General features: G+C 41.5%; 1 protein-coding gene across 4 annotated transcripts in view; it reads left to right on the top strand.

Moving 5' to 3' along the window:
- The first annotated feature begins 12,251 nt into the window (after positions 1–12,251).
- The window catches only part of SYTL4 (synaptotagmin like 4), a 79,586-nt gene continuing 72,913 nt past the window's right edge, over positions 12,252–18,924 (top strand). For 2 of the 4 annotated variants that reach the window (XM_057538445.1, XM_057538447.1), the window contains exons 1-2: positions 12,252–14,163; positions 14,419–14,568. The gene's annotated coding sequence lies outside the window, so the exon portion shown is untranslated. The remainder of the gene's footprint in view (positions 14,164–14,418; positions 14,569–18,924) is intronic. The other 2 variants (XM_057538446.1, XM_007181450.3) reach the window with 2 other exon arrangements.

Genomic DNA, 18,924 nt, shown 5'->3' with positions numbered 1-18,924 from the left:
CCTTCCATCTATCTTACCTTTCCAACTGCCTGACCTGTGGATTGCAAGCTCCAGCATTAGACACAAAGACAATAGCCTTGCATACACTTCTTAACCAAATCCCACAATTGCATGAGGTAAAATTTCTGTGACAGATTCCTTGTGGTTCTGTTTCTCTTATTGAACCCTGACTGATAGAGCATCTTTAGTAGGAACATCACAGAAGTGATGCTGCATTCTTCTTATCATGTCCTACTGGGTGGTGAATAATTTCTGTTTGTCCAATTACTAATGATGTTCATTTTGATCACTTGATTAAGGTGGTATCTTCCAGGCTTCTCGATTGTAAAGTTACTCGTTTTGTCTTTTGTAACTGATAAGTATTTTGTGAGGAGATACTTAGAAACTACATAAATAACCCATTCTTCAAGCACTTCCTTCCTTCCTTACTTAGTTTCTGGCACAAAAAGGGGTTCCAGGCTCATCTTATCATTTCCTGGTCTAGCCCTTGTAATAAGCTAATTCTCCAAGGAGCTCTGATTTCTTTTAGCAGAAAATGGTATTTAGAAAACAAGATCTGGGACTTCCCTGGTGGCACAGTGGTTAAGAATCCACCTGCCAATGCAGGGGACACAGGTTCGAGCCCTGGTCTGGGAAGGTCCCACATGCCGCGGAGCAACTAGGCCCGTGAGCCACAACTACTGAGCACGCGTGTCACAACTACTGAAACCCATGCACCTAGAGCCTGTGCTTTGCAACAAGAGAAGCCACCTCAGTGAGAAGCCCACACACCACAATGAAGAGTAGCCCCCGCTCGCCGCAACTAGAGAAAGCCCGCACGCAGCAACAAAGACCCAATGCAGCCAAAAATTAATAAATAAAAAATAAATAAATTTTTTTAAAAAAGAAAACAAGATCTGGAGTACAGGTCTTTTGCCTCCTTAGGTAGGTTTAATCCTAGGTATTTTATTCTTTTTGATGTGGTGGTAAATGAGATTGTTTCTTTTTTTTTTTCAAAAAGAATTTTTTAATTTGAAAAATTATTTGCGATACAAACTAGATAGTGGATCAATACCTCTAAAATAGAAAGCACTTATAAATTCATAAGAAAACAATATCTAAGTAGAATATCAGCAATTTATAAATGTAGAAATACAAATAGTCAAAATGCAAATGAAAGTACATTTAGAAACAAAAACTATTATTCCTTGCCTGTACATTGGTAAAGAAAGGAAGATTAATAATTCCCAATGTTGGTGAAGGCTTAGAGAAGGCAGCACTGCAAGGGAGTGGAAAGCAGTTTGATGGGATATATTTTTTTAATTTTAATTTTATTGGAGTATAGTTGATTTACAATGCTGTGTTAGTTTCAGATGTACAGCAAAGTGATTCAGTTATAATATACATATATTCATTCTTTTTTAGACTCTTTTCTCATATAGGTTATCACAGAATATTGAGTAGAGTTCCCTGTGCTATACAGTACGTCCTTGTTGGTTATCTATCTTATATATAGTAGTGTGTGTATGTTCATCCCTGTTTCTTTAATTTCTCTTTCTGATCTTTCGTTGCTAGCGTATAGAAATGCAACAGATTTCTGTTATTTGTTTTGTATCCTGAAACTTTACTGAATTCATTGATGAGCTCTAGTAGTTTTCTGGTTGCATCTTTAGGATTTTCTATGTGTAGTATCATGTCATCTGCAAACAGTGACAGTTTTACTTCTTCTTTTCCAATTTGGATTCCTTTTGTTTCTTTTTCTTCTCTGATTGCTGTGGCTAGGACTTCCAAAACTATGTTGAATAAAAGTGGAGAGAGTGGGCATCCTTGTCTTGTTCCTGATCTTAGAGGAAGTGCTTTCAGCTTTTCACAGTTGAGTATGATGTTAGCTGTAGGTTTGTCATATATGGCCTTTGTTATGTTGAGGTATGTTCCCTATATGCCCACTTTCTGGAGAGTTTTGATCATAAATGGGCATTGAATTTTGCCAAAAGCTTTTTCTGCATCTATTGAGATGATCATATGCTTTTTATTCTTCAATATGTTGATGTGGTGTATCACACTGTTTGATTTGTGGATATTGAAAAATCCTTGCATCGCTGAGATAAATCCCACTTGATCATGGTGTATGATCCTTTTAATTGTTGGATTTGGTTTGCTAAAATTATAAGACACTGATGAAAGAAATCGAAGATGACACAAACAGATGGAAAGATATACCACATTCTTGGACTGGAAGAATCAGTATTGTCAAAATTACTATACTACCCAAGGCAACCTACAGACTCAATGCAATCCCTATCAAATTACCAATGGCATTTTTCACAGAACTAGAACAAAAATCTTAAAATTTGTATGGAGACACAAAAGACTTCACATAGCCAAAGCAACCGTGAGAAAGAAAAATGGAGCTGGAGGAATCAGGCTCTCTAACTTCAGACTATACTACAAAGCTACAGTCATTAAAACAGTATGGTACTGGCACAAAAACAGAAATGTAGATCAATGGAACAGGATAGAAAGCCCAGAAATAAACCCACACACCTATGGTCAATTAATCTATGACAAAGGAGGCAAGACTATACAATGGAGGAAAGACAGTCTCTTCAATAAATGGTGCTGGGTAAACTGGATAGCTACATATAAAAAATGAAATTAGGACATTCTTTAACACCATACACAAAAATAAACTCAAAATAGATTAAAGACCTAAATGTAAGACTGGTTACTATAAAACTCTTAGAGGAAAACATAGGCAGAACACTCTTTGACATAAATCGCAGCAATAGCTTTTTCAATCCGTCTGCTAGAGTAATGGAAATAAAAACAAAAGTAAACAAATGGGACCTAATTAAGCTCAAAAGCTTTTGCACAGCAAAGAAAACCATAAACAAAACAAAAAAGGCAACCCACAGAATGGGAGAAAATATTTGCAAACAATGCAACTGACAAGTATTTAATATCCAAAATTTACAAACGGCTCATGTGCCTCAATATCAAAAAAACAAACAACCCAATCGAAAAATGGGTGGAAGACCTAAATAGACATTTCTCTAAAGAAGACATACAGATGGCCAAGAGGCACATGAAAAGATGCTCAACATCGCTAATCATTAGAGAAATGCAAGTCGAAACTACAATGAGATATCACCTCACACCAGTCAGAATGGTCATCATCAAAAAGTCTACAAACAATAAATGCTGGAGAGGGTGTGGAGAAAAGGGAACCCTCCTACACTGTTGGTGGGAATGTAAATTGATACAGCCACTATGGAGAACAGTATGGAGGTTCCATAAGAATCTAAAAATAGAACTACCACATGACCAGCAATCCCACTCCTAGTCATATATCTGGAGAAAAACATGGTTTGAAAGAGTGCATGCACCCCAATGTTCATTGCAGCGCTATTTACCATAGCCAAGGTATGGAAGCAACCTAAATATCCATCGACAGGTATATGGATAAAGAAGATGTGGTTCATATTTACAATGGAATATTGCTCAGCCACTAAAAAGAATGAAATAATGCCATTTGCAGCAACATGGATGGACCTGGAGATTATCATACTAAGTGAAATAAGTCAGAGAAAGACAAATATCATATGATATTGCTTATATGCAGAATCTAAACAAAAATGATACAAATGAACTTATTTTTAAAACAGAAACAGACTCACAGACTTAGAGAACGAACTGTGGTTACCGGGGAAAAGGGTCGGGGGAGGGATAGACTGGGAATTTGGGATTGACATGTGCACACTGCTATATTTAAAATAGATAACCAACAAGGACCTACTGTGTAGCACAGGGAACTCTGCTCAATACTCCGTAGTAACCTAAATGGGAAAAGAATTGGAAAAGAATAGATACGTGTATATGTATTAACTGAGTCACTTTGCTATACACCTGAAACTAACCCAACATTGTTAATTAACTATAATATAAAATAAAAATTTTAAAAATAGCCAAAAAAATAGAAAACAATATCTGGGTACTATGTATGATCATTGCTACTGATGTGTCATTGCTCCTAGGTCCTCTCAGCAGACAGAGTTAGGAAATATATGTAGAAGTGCACATATGTGTATGCATGTGTATATTTATCTCTCTAGCTGTCTATCTAAATGTGTATAAATACACTTACATACATTTACATCTATATGTATTTTGTATTGAAAACCATGACTTCTCATTGATACCTCCAATTCCAGTCCAATACCACAAGGTTCATTATAGTTTTTTTCCCTTACCAAATTGGTAACTCTCTTCTCTGACAGTGCAAAAACCTGGCTTCAGTTATCCGTAATAATTTGATTAGGCCCCCTGTATGTAATTAATCTGCATTTCCTCCACTACCACTTATCCTTTGGAGATGCCTTCCTAATCCCACTTTGGCTTCAACACCTGATATCAGGCCATCCCTCTGCATGGATGCTCTCCTCATCCTTCTTGGCTGCTGACACCCCATACCAGGCTATCCTTTTGTGGGGATACCCATTCCATCCCATTAAGTCTCTGATGTTGCACACTGCCCATCCCACTCCTACTCCACTGTGTGGATGTTCTGTTAACTCCACATGGGTTTTAACATTCCATGCAAGGCCATTTCTCTGCAGGGATGCCTTCGTCACCCTGCCTTGCTCAGGCTCTGACCGTTCAGTGCCAGGCTGCCCCTCTTCCCACATGGATGCTTTTTTTACACTGCTTGGGTTCTGACAGCCCACATCAGGCAGCCTCTTTCTGGAGACATCTTCACTCTGTTTGGGCTCAAACACCCCTCTCTAGGCTGCTTCCTCACCTGTATGGAAACCATCCTCCTCCAACGTGGACTCTTACATCCTGCAGCAGGAAGTCTCTTCCCTTCATGGACATGCTTTTCACTCTTCTTGGATCTGACAGCCCATGCCAGGCCTTACCCCTGCGTGTATGCCTTCCTCGTCCTGCTCAGGCTCTGACACCTTGCTTTAGCCTGCCACTTTACTTCATGGATGCACTCTTCCCCTTGCTCAGGATCTGACGTCCTGTATGGGGCTCCCTGCCATTATGGACACCTTTCTTACTCCACTTGGGTTCTGATATTGCATGCCAAATTGCATCTCTGTGTGAATGCCTTCCTCACTGCTCAGCTCTGACTTTACATGCTGACTTGTGCTCCGGTGTGGACACCCTCCTCAGCCCACTTAGGCTGGGACATCCCATGCCAGGCCACCTCTCCCCACTGATGCCTTTCTCATTCCACTTGGGCCCTGACACCCAGTCATCAGGTCACCCCCTCTGCGAGGGGCTCTGATTCCCCATGCCACGCAGCTCTCCTCTCTCTGTGTGTTTGCTTTCCTCACTGTCCTTGGACTCTGATAGTCCATGCCAGAACACCTCTCCTTGGGGATGCCCTTCTCACCCTGCCCTAGCTGTAACTCCCTATGTTGGACTGCCCTCTAGAATGAACAGTCTCCTAACCCTATTTGGGTACCAGAACCCCATGCCAGGCCGCCTCTCTGCATGAACTCCCTCCTTTCTTCAATTTGGCTTTGACATTCCATGCCAGACTGCCTCCATGTGTGATGCCCTGCATACCAGCATAGGTGCCCTCCACACCCTGCTTGGGCTTCATAACCCTATGCCATGCCTTCTGTCGACTGAAAAAATGCACAACCTAAAAGTTGAGAATTATGTTTTATTTGGCGGACTTTCTGAGGACTCAAGCCTGGGACGAAGAAGTAAGGGAGGAAGCAGGTTACATAGGAGTTTTGCAACAAAGACCAGGTAGTCAGAACATCAAAAGGTTACTGTTAATTAAAGAAAACCAGACATCTCAAGTTAATGAATTTAGTGCTTTTTTGTGTATAGGAAGATGCAAGAGTCTGGGCTCAGTGAAATCATTCCTTTGATATGTACCTCAGCAGTCTGGGGCCAGAATCCTCTTCTTTCCCATCCTCACTCCCCTCAGGGTGCACCATTGAGGGTGGCTCCAGTGGCTGAGGGCTTAATGGCCACAGCATCCTTTGTTTGCTGATATGGCAGGCAACATTTTTTATTCACATTTCTTTACCCCACTCAGGCTCTAACGCCTTGCCCTCTAGCTGCCTGCTTTTCTCTGCCCCCACCTAATGGCTTTTAGACTGAATTACTCAGGAATGGGAGGGAAGAGAAAGGGCATCAATACATGTTTTAATGCCTTGGTGAAGGGCGTGTCCTCTGTGTCCTCGAGGAGGTGTGATTAGGGGTAGCTAAGCAGTTTGCAAGTAAATCTATTCTGTTATATCCATTTCCCAGAACCTCTGGACTCCTTCTATAAGATGTCAGAGAAGTTCAGGCATTTTGACTTCAATGACTGCAGGCTGTCACTGAGTCCAGGCTTTGATTGGCCAATTTAATAGACCATTACAACACACCTCAATGCTTCAGCCAACACTTTAAATTTTCAATTCTGGGTGAGTACATCAGTGAATTCGACCCTATCACATCTTACACTTCTTCCCCCTTAGTCAACACCCTTAGAACTCACTGCCATACATGCTTCCTATGCTCCTGTCAATATAGACTGCTGAGGTCTTATGAGTCTCTTGGGGAATAGGCTCTCCCTCTTGGATCAAGCCTTGTACTGAGGTAGGAGATAGATGGGCCCCTGGGCTGGACAGCTGGTGTTTGTCAAGTGGAGTAAAATTGAAGCTTTGTTTCCCCCCAGACACTCCAAGGACAAAGCTAGTGGCAGAAGCTGAGCTCTGCTGAAGAGATAAGATAACCACTCCTGAGGTCAAGGAAAACTTCCCTGTCTGCACATGTGCAGGAAGGCTCCTTGGGGGTCAAAAAGAGAGGGGGTGCCACCCCATAATAAGTGTGGACATGCACCCACAGGCCTCTGGGGTGGGATCCATCTTAGCAAAAATTGAGCACGCATGTTGGGGAGGGTCCTGGGACCAGTCAGGTGTGAAAAAAGAAACAAGATAATTGGCCAAATGTAAACAAAGACCCGGAAGGACTGTCCTAGATAAGTGATTTAAACCACCTCTTCACTGTGCTCCCTCATTAGGGGGGATACCCACACCCTTTCTTTCTGGGTGTGTTTTTCTGCCTTGTTTCTGTCTTAAATAAACAAACTGCTTCTCTGTGTGCTCTCCCATACTGTTGTGCTGCATCTCTAATAATAAACTTTGTACCTGTTTTTACAGTTTCTGCCTGCTTGAAACAGTCTTGCTTTCAAACAGGGGAAAGAGCCAGGGCCACTTTGCTTCTAGCCTCTAGCCCCTGGTGGTCTAGTGTCTAGGATTCCTGGTTTTCATCCAGGCTACCCAGGTTCAATTCCTGTGCAGGAAACTAAGATCTCTCTTCAGAACTGCTCACTACTGTCTCTCTGAGATCAGTACTGCTCCAATTTGTGCTGTGTTGGCAATCTAACGCCTTATGGACTTGGAGCTGATGAGAATGTGCATCCAGAGGAGGTCAAGCACTAGCTTGTCAGGCAACTTCCCCAAGGGCATTTGTTGAAAGGACTGTATGCAGAGGAGGCCTTGTTCCCTGGGGGGAGGGGGTGTTGGGGGGGGAATGAGGGAGTGTTGGCTTAGTTTCTCAGCAAGTGGGGACTCTAAGAACTATACATATTTTATGTTAATCAATTATCTTTTTCTCACTTCCCTTTCCTTGCTTCCTTGATGAAGGGTACAGGTGGTGACAACTCTTATAATTTAGGTTCCAGATAAGAATATAACTGAATCAATACCACCTCATGATGATAGGCTTATAGATTTTGTGTCTCGTCTGTGTTGGAAATGATAGTTCTTCTTTTGCATAAAGGACAGGAGTGGCTTCTGAGCGACAAAAGGGGTAGACCATGCCGATTATTCTTTGCCCCCTACCCCCATCCAATTTCTATTCTTCATAGTCCTGCTCTGTTTTCTAGGTTTACCCCTGCGGACTGTATATTCTTGGCTCCCTTGCCTGCTGGCTTGTAGTTGGGTTTGGTAGAGGGGTAGAAATGGTAAGAGATCAGTTAGTGGGAAGAAAGGGAGTTCAGAGTATTTCTCCCCAACTCCCTCCCTGCGCTGGCACTGCATTTCTGGCAGTAGTTGCATCCCTGCACAGCTGGAGTACCTACTGGGCTCCTCCTCCTCCATGGGTCCAGCACTCACTGGGCTCTGGCAACGCTATTACTTCCTTTGACCCTCCCACTCATACTTCACTCCTCCTTATTTCTTCCTGTAACCCTGACCACTCACTGTAAACAGTTTTTTCACAGTCTATTCATCTGAACCATCTGGAGTGAATTATTTTCCTTCCAAGGCCCTGCTGATAGTCTGTTCATATATTCATCCTTTGCCTTATCTCCATGATTTTATAGAATAATAATGCTGGTAGTGGAAAACTCCCCACTTGGGTGTTTTTCTGTATACTTTCTGGGCTGTTCTCCAGTGCTTGGAGATAGAGCACCAGGGAAATAAAAATGTATCATCTAGGAAGGTTACCTTTTTAAACAAGACATTTAAAAACATCTATGCAAGTAATACATGGTCATGATGGAAAATTTAGGAAACCACAAAGAGAAAAGAAAAATCTCCAGTAATCCCATGCCAGAGAAATAACCACTATTAACATTTTGATGAATATCCTTTTAAACTAAGTTGTACACTTCTTTAAAAAAAAATCCACAATTCCTGAAGCAGTGCCAGCCTGAATTTTTGGGCTTTTGGAATTTTCACAACTGCCCCATCTGTAGTAGGGTGTATAAAGCAGGAGCAATTGAAGAAAAGAGAAGCACGGTGGAGGAGGAAGCAGACCTGGGGTGGTTTCATAGTTCAACCCCTTTCTGGACTGTCATATTTGATGTACTGTATGAACCCCACCCACACTAAGTCCTGCTGTGCTGGGCTGGGCTTGTGTGCTCTCTGGGAGGGGCTGCCTTCTCCAGTCTCACATTTAGAGGAATCTAAGCCAGAAGCATGGGTAAATAAGCCACAGTTGCACAGCTGGCTGCTCTGCACAAAGCTCCTTTGCCATACAGGGAACCCTCTAGAGCCTAAGGCAGCCCAGAGAGAGAAGTTAAGAACCAATTAATTCGGGCTTCCCTGGTGGCACAGTGGTTGGGAGTCTGCCTGCCAATGCAGGGGACACGGGTTCGAGCCCTGGTCTGGGAAGATCCCACATGCCGCGGAGCAACTAGGCCCCGTGTGCCACAACCACTGAACCTGCGCGTCTGGAGCCTGTGCTCCGCAACGAGAGGCTGCGATAGTGAGAGGCCCGCGCACCGTGATGAAGAGTGGCCCCCGCTCTCCGCAACTGGAGAAAGCCCTCGCACAGAAACGAAGACCCGACACAGCCAAAAGTAGATAAATAAATAAATAAATTTATTAAAAAAAAAAAAGAACCAATTAATTCTCCAGCGGCCCTGAAAAGGTTAATCCCAAACTGACTGCAGAACACAAATGTGTTCCCACAGGGCAGAATCTAATCTTATTGTGGGTAATAACTTCAATCTTCGGAACTGTAGCTTATTTTCTAGATGCCAAGGTCATTTTGTTTTCCCTCAGAATCCGAAGAGCCAAAAATTCCTGTTATATGATTCCTATGTGTCCTCAAAAGAAATGACACTATTATGTATGTATAGAACATCTTGTTCTCATTCCCCTGTATTTGCTTTTCCACTGCCCAGTGTTATGCTGACCCCAAATAATCAACCCCTTTGTCATCAAGTTTATAAATTAGGCTGCTAAAATAGACCCCAGAGTGGCGGAATCTGCCCAGGCAGAGATGTATACAGAGTTGAGGCGACTCTGAGCTAGCTGATTGGTGCCGATGCACAGTTTTTTTTTCCCCCTGGGTATGTCCCATTTGATTATTTATCTCACTGCTTCAGAGCAACAGAAGCATCAACTTTCTACCAGTTTCCTCCTCTGACAGCAGTAGCAATGGAAGGATGGAATTTTGACATCATCCTTGCTTGTTCTTTCTTTCCTGTTCTATTCTTCAAGGCCCAAGTTTCACTCTAAAAAGCTCCTGCTGTGATTTTTTGGAGACCTGAAGAAAGAGATACCGTGCAAAAAATTTGACACAGGCCGATCATAGGACTTAGACCACAGAGGGAACCAATCTTCTTATTGAAAAAAGACCGCTTTTCACTTTAACTGTGCTAGTCATGTATCTTTCTTTTGGAAATCTTGTTGCAACTTTTCAGTTCATGTGGAGGTGAGATGTAAGTTTACTGAACTTCAAATAGAACGGTATCTGGGAAGGGTGGACTCTCAGAAAACTTGTTTGTTTACTCAAAATGGGTGCCGGGACTCAACAAATTTGCTGAAGCTTCCTAGTTACTGCCTGCACAGGTAATTGCAGTTTATTTTCATCAGGTTTCATTCTCACATATCTTTGGCTACACATTAAAAACAGCCCCAAGATTATCAAGCAGGAGTGTAAGAAGAACCACAAAGAGAATTTTAAGAGAAAGAAGCAGAGATTAAACCCAGGAGAAGAGATGTGCAGTCCTTCCTTGTAAGTATGAAGAGAGAAATTTTGAATTGCACTATCAGAGAGGAATGGCAGCAGCAAGGTAGGTGGAGATGTGACCTCCAAATCCTTGAAGATGAAGCTTGTGATAGTAGAGTAGGTATAAGCAGAGTGGGGGAGAGGCTAGTAATGCAGGTTGTGGTGTGAAGTGGTTAGACTATATGCTACCACATCACCCAAAACTGTCCTTTGCATTGAGGCATGTCGATGCTTGAGTAATTGAGGCATTATAAGGCAGCAGGCACAATCGTATTACAATGACCACCATTCCTATGAAGCATTATATATGATGCTAGAACAGTCTTCAATGGTGTTGTTATCAACAACAGAAAAATTGTACGATCCATGCTTTCCTCTGATACTTGCTCATGCGATAGTCACTTCCTTTGGAAGGATTAGTTTCATGATGATATAGCAGGTTACATAAAAAGAACTCCTGTGATTGTCATCTAGCGTATTGAGATTGTTTCCCGCTCTACAGAATGATGGAGGGGGAATATTGATGAGAACCCCAAAGGGATAGAAAGGGCAGTAGTAGTTTTGCAAAGAGGGAAAAGCAGACTGAATCCTAGGGAATTTTGGCTAGGGAGTGGGTCTGGGCCTGAGAAAGGACCCTAAAGTTGCATATTAGAAAAGCCTGGGGCTTCCCTGGTGGCGCAGTGGTTGAGAATCTGCCTGCCAATGCAGGGGACACGGGTTCGAGCCCTGGTCTGGGAGGATCCCACATGCCGCAGAGCAACTAGGCCCGTGAGCCACAATTACTGAGCCTGCGCGTCTGGAGCCTGTGCTCCGCAACAGGAGAGGCCGCGATAGTGAGAGGCCCGCGCACCGCAATGAAGAGTGGCCCCCACTTGCCACAACTGGAGAAAGCCCTCGCACAGAAACGAAGACCCAACACAGCCAAAAATAAAAATAAATAAATAAATAATCAAATATGGTTAAGAAAAATATATTAGAAAAGCCTGTATGTGGGATATATCACATTTATCACATCCTATTGTTATCATAATCAAACTTTATCATTTTGCAGGTGAGAAATCAAGGAATAGTGAGGTAAAATGCCAGTCAATTTTTTTGAGTACATGTGATTAATTGAATGTGTTTATATCTTTTGATTCACAGCCTAGGCCTGATCCTATTGGACTACAGTGCCCCTAATGGAAATGTACCAAAGGAAGATGGGTCCTACTCAAGTGTGAAGAATCAAACAAAGGGTTAACTGGACTTAGAGTGGATGCCAAACTACTTTTTCTTTTTTAAGTTTGACAGAAGCAAACAAAATGTTGAAAGAGAAGATATCTTCTGCCTTGAGAACTTGATTTTTATGTGCCTTTAGCACTGAATCATCCTAGCATGGTGTAATAGAAAGGCATTGGATTTAAGTGCTTATTTCTTCATTTATCATTAATGGGTTACTTAGCTTCTCTGAGCCACAGTTTCCTCACCTGTAAAGTGAAGATAGTAACAGTGCCTAATTTATAGTGCTATTGTGAAGATTTTAAAAGAGATAATGTATGTAAAGTACTTTACATAGTGTTTGGCATATAGAAATAGCTCAACAAATGTTCATTACTCTTTCCTTTTCCACTTGTACAGGAGTTTGTCTAGTGCACTTAACTTGAGTAAAAAATAGTAGCTCTAAAGAGCTCTCTGAATCTAGTTAAAGCCCTTTGGGCCATTTGTTGAATGGCTCATCTCTCTGTAAGTATTTTCCCAAATATGGGTTTTAGCATACATTCAAATATGGTTTTGCTCATCCAGGAAAACCCCAGACCACAAGAACTTTATCTTTATGACTTGTTTTTCCTCCTCATTATTATCTTAGACCTCAGAAGACAGGACTGGATTTCACAGGCAGCTAATTCAGCACAAGAGAAACAAGGCTAGAAAAGTCCACCAGAGCTGCAGGGCTTTGCTTGCCCTCGGCGTGGGGGTCGGGCTGGGCGTTTCTTAGCCTCCATACTATTGATGTTTGCGTCTGGATACTTCTTTGTTGGAGGGGCGCACCGTACTGTGTACTACAGGATGTTTAGAAGCATCCCTGGCCTCTACCCACTAGATGCCAGTAGCACACTATCCCTTCTCCGAGTTGTGCCAATCACAAGTATCCCCAGACATTGCCAAATGTCCCCTGGGGAGGGGGACAACTTTGTTCCCAGTTGAGAAACAGCCCTAGGAGGAACAATCTGCTAGCTATGTAGCACACAAACATCCAGTAGGATAAGCTAATGAATTCTTAAGGAATGATTGGAAATTTAAAGGGCAAGGGTGAGTAAGGAGGAGTTCAGGCAGAGGAACAGTCTGGATTTTGAAAGAGAACCTGTGTTATATGTCAGGTCTTATTGATACAGAGATTAATAAGACATAGATCCTGCTCTTGAGGAGCTCACATTTTAATGGGAAGGGCCACCACTTGAACAGTGAGAATACCGTGGAGTGACTGCTATGTCAGAAATATATAGAAGGTGCTATGGGACAGGGGGAACACAGAGCATAGGTACCCATCTTAGTGGGGTGCAGGAAAGGCTTTCTAGAAGACATCACATGTGAGCTGAAGAATGAGTAAGGATTAGCATGGCAAAGATAAAGGAAGATGGAAGAGACATAAGAGAATTTGGGGTTTCGAGGGAAGTGCAAATCATTTAGCTGGGAGAGGAGCGCTCAAAAACAAGGAGTGGTGGAAGAGATGGCTTGTAAGATAGATAGGAAGCAGATCATAAAAGTCCCTCTAAGCCACATGAAAGACTCAACTCTGAGAACTATCCAGAGGTATTGAGTTTCTCTATTGTCCTGTTTGGATTTAGGGAAGATTACTTTAGCTGCAGTGTGGAAGATAGATTGGAAGTAGGGTGACCAGTCAGGAGGCTATTATTGTAGTCCAGGTGAGAGATGATTATGACTTGAGTTAGGGTAGTGGCAGTGGGAGGGAATTCAAGATCTGTTTATGTGATGAGAACAGTAGGATCTGGGACTGGTTAGATATGGGGACAGTTTCTGGCTTGTGCTACTTGTGCTATTCACTAGGATGGAAAACACTGGGGACAGAAGAGGTTTGGAAGGAAGGTGAAGTTTAAGTTTGGAGAAGTTGAATTTGAAGTAGTTGTGATCATTGAGGTAGGGATATCTGGTAGACATTAAATATATGAGTCTGAAGATCAGGAGAAAATTTAGGGTAGAGATACAAGATTGAGAGTCAGCAGGGGAATTTAAGCCATGGGAATGGATGAGATAGCCCAAGGAGAATGTGTATACTGAAAAGGGCTAAGGGCTAAGGATATTCCTATGGCCTGGTTCTTCACTTCATTTGTATCACATCTTCTGAGAAGCTTTCCTTGACTAACATATGTAAAATATCACCCCATCACTCTCTATTCATTTACCCTGCTTTTATTTGGTAACACATTACTATCCCATACTGTGTTAGGTATATAACCCATTGACTTTTTGGCTACTCTCAGATATTTACAATAGTTTAATCAACAGGCATTAAAAAGTTCAACCATTCAAAATTAAAAATTCTATTTCACATTCAATTTAAAGCTTCTCTTTCAGCCTTCAACCTCCAGTGCAGCTTGACTAAAGATCCCACAGATCTCCAATGAAGAAAAGTGACTTGGTCTGTTCTTTCACTCTCCTGGCTCCACTTCCTCCCCCACTTGCTCTGCAGCTTCTGGCTCCTCCAGTGTTGAGGTAGGTAGGAAGAGAGAGTCTTAAAGGGACAGTGAGGCTTAACTGACTGGGGCTGGTTTAATCTGGCTATCAGTGCCCTTTGTAATGCCCCAATACTGCCTTTTCTTGTAATGTGCTTCTGTGGTTTCTTCAGAGACTCCTTCACTTCCCATTCCCCCAGTGGACCTCCTCCCTGCACCATTCCTGATGGGAACAATGTACACTCTGACTGTCTTCCCCCCCGTGGCTCTTGCCCATACAACTTTATTCTCATAGGATCCTCATTCTTCTGCTGGAGTTGCCAGATACACTCTGAGGAAACCACCTGGCCCATAGACAACATGGTCCCTAGGAAGTCTAGACCTCTTTCTTTGTCCTGCTGCTGTGAACAACTTTAATCAGCCTTCTGCCTTCAGATTTCTTCAGGTAAAAGTCAAGGACAAGTTTCTATCTTATTCAGACACCACAGGACACATGTGAAGTTCTCCCATGAACTCTTCCCTGCTTCAGTGTCTACATAGGCAGGCCTAAAAATTTCTGTAGTGCAGCAAGCCTTCAGCCTGGGATTAAGATACCAGTCTCCCCTCTTGAAAGGTTTAACTGAGACCTTTTTGCTTGGCTTGAACAGGGGAATGATAGTGCCTTCTACTCCCATTAATTCTCTGCAAAAAATTCTCTTTCTCTTCCTCCAATTAATTTCTAGAATTCTCCTGTATGGAATGGAGGTGACTGGTGAGTAATGATAATTAAAATACCAGTTTAGCTACCTCTTAGTAAGTCTTATTTGATGTGTTTATTTATTACTGAGAAGCAATATAAAGTACTAGTTAAGAACATGGACGCTGGAGCCATACTGTCTGGCTTCAAATCCCAACTTAACCATTTGACCTCTCTGTGCCTCAGTTTCTTTATTTGTAAAATTGGAGTAGTAATGATATCTACATCATAGGATTTTTGTGAGGACTAAATGTGTGTGTGTCTTAGACTAATATCTTAGAACAGTAATTAGAATAATAGTAAGTGCTATGTGTGTTTGCTACTGTGCTACTGTTTATTTTTCTTTGACTTAGAATGTAAGCTCCATGTGTGCAAGATCTTTTTGTTTGTTTGTTTGTTTAGCACTGCATTTCCAGGTCCTAAAAACAGTGCATTTAACAGGCACTAGTAAATGTTAGTGCCCTCAGACTTCTCCTGAATAAATTAATGTGATGGTTAAGTCTTAAATGTTAAGGTGTGGGCAGAGAAAGTGGGGTCTGAGAAGAGTAAGAAAGACAGTGAGAGATAGGAGAACCAGGAGGCTATGATATTCCAGAAACCATAGGAGACTTTAATAAGGAAGGAGCGGGCAGTAGCATCAAACATTGCTAGAGTGGCAAAGGAAAATAGAACACATGTGGTCATTACATTTTGTAACAAGGCACCCCTGTCTTTTGCTTTCATATCCTGGTAAGTAATTGTTTTCCTTCCTTCAGAGATGCTTTTATTAGAATGAATGACCACTCAGAATAAATCTTTGAACAGGTCTTAAAAGTTATCAACCTCTGGGCTTCCCTGGTGGCGCAGTGGTTGAGAGTCTGCCTGCCAATGCAGGGGACACGGGTTCGAGCCCTGGTCTGGGAGGATCCCGCATGCCGTGGAGCGGCTGGGCCTGTGAGCCACAATTACTGAGCCTGCACATGTGGAGCCTGTACTCCGCAAAGGGAGAGGCCACGGTGGTGAGAGGCCTGCACACCGTGATGAAGAGTGGCCCCCACTTGCCGCAACTAGAGAAAGCCCTCGCACAGAAACGAAGACCCAACACAGCCATAAATAAATAATTAATTAATTAATTTTAAAAAAAACTAAATAAAATTGTTTCATTAAAATAAAAATTAAAAAAAAGTTATCAACCTCCAAAGAACAAACCAGTTCTGCACTTATTTATTTTGGCCATAACCACAAACGACCCATCCTCAATACAATTCAGTACATTTTCCCCTGACCTGGACTCTCCTCTTGAATCAAACAGCAAAACCAGCTGTTAACATCTGCATACAACTCCATGCCACTTCTTCTAACAATGTTCTTCTCCCTTCTCCGTTCCCCCAGCCTGTTCTCTCTTTTCAAGAGTATAAGTAGTGAATATAAAGAACACTTACAATTCAATAATAAAAGACAACCCAATTTAGAAATGGACAAAGGGTTTGAATAGGCATTTCTTCAAAGAAGATATACTAATGGCTAGTAAGTACATGAAAAGGTGGTCAACATCATTAGTTATTAGGGAAATGCAAATCAAAACTACAGTGAGATATCACTTCACACCCACTGGGACGTCTAATCAAAAAACCAATAATAATCACTGTTACCAAGGATGTGGATAAATTGGAACCCTCATACATTGCTGGTGGGGATGTAAAATGGTACAGCCACTTTGAAAAGAAATCTGGCTATTCCTTGAAAGGTTAAACATAGTTACTATGACCCAGTAACTCCACTCCTAGGTATGTACACAAGAGGTTTGAAAACATATGTTCAAAAAAACCTCATACATGAATGTTTATATCAGCATTATTCATAATAGCCAAAATGTTGAAACAACCCAAATATCCATCAACTGATGAATGGATAAGAAAAACCTGGCTTATCCATACAGTGGAATATTTTTTTTAACATCTTTATTGGAGTATAATTGCTTTACAATGGTGTTAGTTTCTGCTTTATAACAAAGTGAATCAGTTATACATATACATATGTTCCCATATCTCTTCCCTCTTGCGTCTCCCTCCCTCCCACCCCATACAGTGGAATATTATTCAGCCATAAAAAGAATGAAAAATAATTTGAGTGGCGTCACCAAAAATGATAGAGAACTCCAGGGCTCCTTGAATGGCCGTAATCAGCTACTGAATAAAGTCCAAATTCCTTAACATGACTTACAAGGCCTCTGAAGTTCTAATCCCTACCCATCTGTTATGGGTTGAATTGTATCCCTCCCAACATTCATATGTTGAAGTCCTAAGCCCCAGTACCTTAGAATGTGTTCTAATTTAGAAACTGGGTCATTGCAGATGTAATTAGTTGAGATGAGGTCATTAGGGTAGGCCCTAATGCAATATGACTACTGTCTTTATGAAAAGGGAAATTTTGGACATAGGGACACATAAACCAAGAGAATGCCATGTGAAGATGAAGGCAGGGATCAGGGTGATGCTTCTATAAGCCAAGAAACACTTAAGATTGCCAACAGACCACCAGAGGCTGGGAAAGTGGAACTGCTTTTTTTTTTCTCACAGTTCTCAGAAAGAACTAATCCTGCAGACACCTTGATCTCAGATTTCTAGCCTCTAGAACTGAGGCAATAAGTTTCTGTTGTTTAAGCCACTCACTTTGTGGTACTTTGTTACGGCAGCCCTAGAAAACTAATATGCCATCTTTCTAGCCTCATCTATGATCACTTTTCCCTTACATTTTCTGCTCCAGCCAACACCAATTTTCTTGTACTTCCTTTGCATAGACCTAGTGTTTCTCGCCTTTTTGTTTTTGCCTATGCTGTTCTTTTGCCTGAAATTCCCTTTTTGGTCTAGCTAATGCCTACTCATTTTTTTAAGTTTCAGAGAAGGTATTACTTTTTGTAGGGACCCTTCACTGACCACTCCCTACCAGTCTGGTGTAAGTGGCCTTCCTAGGTGCTCCCACATATCCTGTGCATCTCCCCAGCTTTGCACTTTCCACATTGTATTATAATTTTATGTTTATGGTTTGTCTCCTTCCCTTCACCTATGCAATAAACTGTGAACTCCTTGAGGAAAGGGTCACCAAAATCTCCATGCCTAGCACAGTATACTTGGCATGTAGTAGATGCTCAATATGTATCTTTGAATAAAGGGACTTTTTCTCAATGTTTATTCATCTTTCTTTCCATAGCACCTGCTAATGTGCTTCTCATGTAATGGGTACTCAGTACATCTTGACCTGTGGTCCTCAACTGAGGACGTTTTGCAATATCTGGAGACGTTTTTGGTTATCACTACTGGCATCTAGTGGGTAGAGGCCAGAGATGCTACTAAACAACCTACAATGCACAGGACACCTCCCAGCAACAAAGCATTAGCTGGTCCAAAGCTCGACAGTGTGGAGGTGGAGAAACCCTGATCTTGCCTGAATAAGAGACTGAGTCTACTTTTTACAACCTATACTCACTAGTGCATTAAATTTGCTTTGTCAGGAAGCCTGCTTTTTCTTTGTTGTTGTTGTTTTTTACAAAAGTAAATTATTATCCAACCAGAAATAGAGGGAGTGTCCTAGAATCCTAAGAATTAAGACTTTGGCAATTTGAAAGTACCTGATCAATAGGAGAACACATATATAAGATAGAATACTTTTATGCCTGGAATGCTCTCTAGCAGTGAAAATGAATGACTTAAAGCTACAGGGGTAAATCTCCTAAGCATACTGTTGAATGAGGACAGCAAATTGCAGAAGGTACATACAGAGTGATACTACTTATGTACAGTACTACATATTGTTTAGGGATTGACAAATATGCAAAAAATGTATAAAGATATACATGGAAACGATCAAGATGAAATCTGGGACAGTGAAAACCTTGGGATCGAGGTGGATACAGAGGGCTTTTGTTGTATTGATAATGCCCTATTTCTTAAGCTGGGTAGTTGGCATATGCTTGTTATATTATTTTTATACATTGAAATATTTAATACTTTTTTTGGATATAAATTTTTTTATTCATCCATTCATTTCTTTATTATAATTAAAATAAAATATAATTACATAAAATAA

The sequence above is a fragment of the Balaenoptera acutorostrata genome, chromosome X, assembly GCF_949987535.1.
Source record: "Balaenoptera acutorostrata chromosome X, mBalAcu1.1, whole genome shotgun sequence".
Taxonomy (NCBI): domain Eukaryota; kingdom Metazoa; phylum Chordata; class Mammalia; order Artiodactyla; family Balaenopteridae; genus Balaenoptera; species Balaenoptera acutorostrata.
This window is presented reverse-complemented; position numbering and strand designations above follow the sequence as displayed.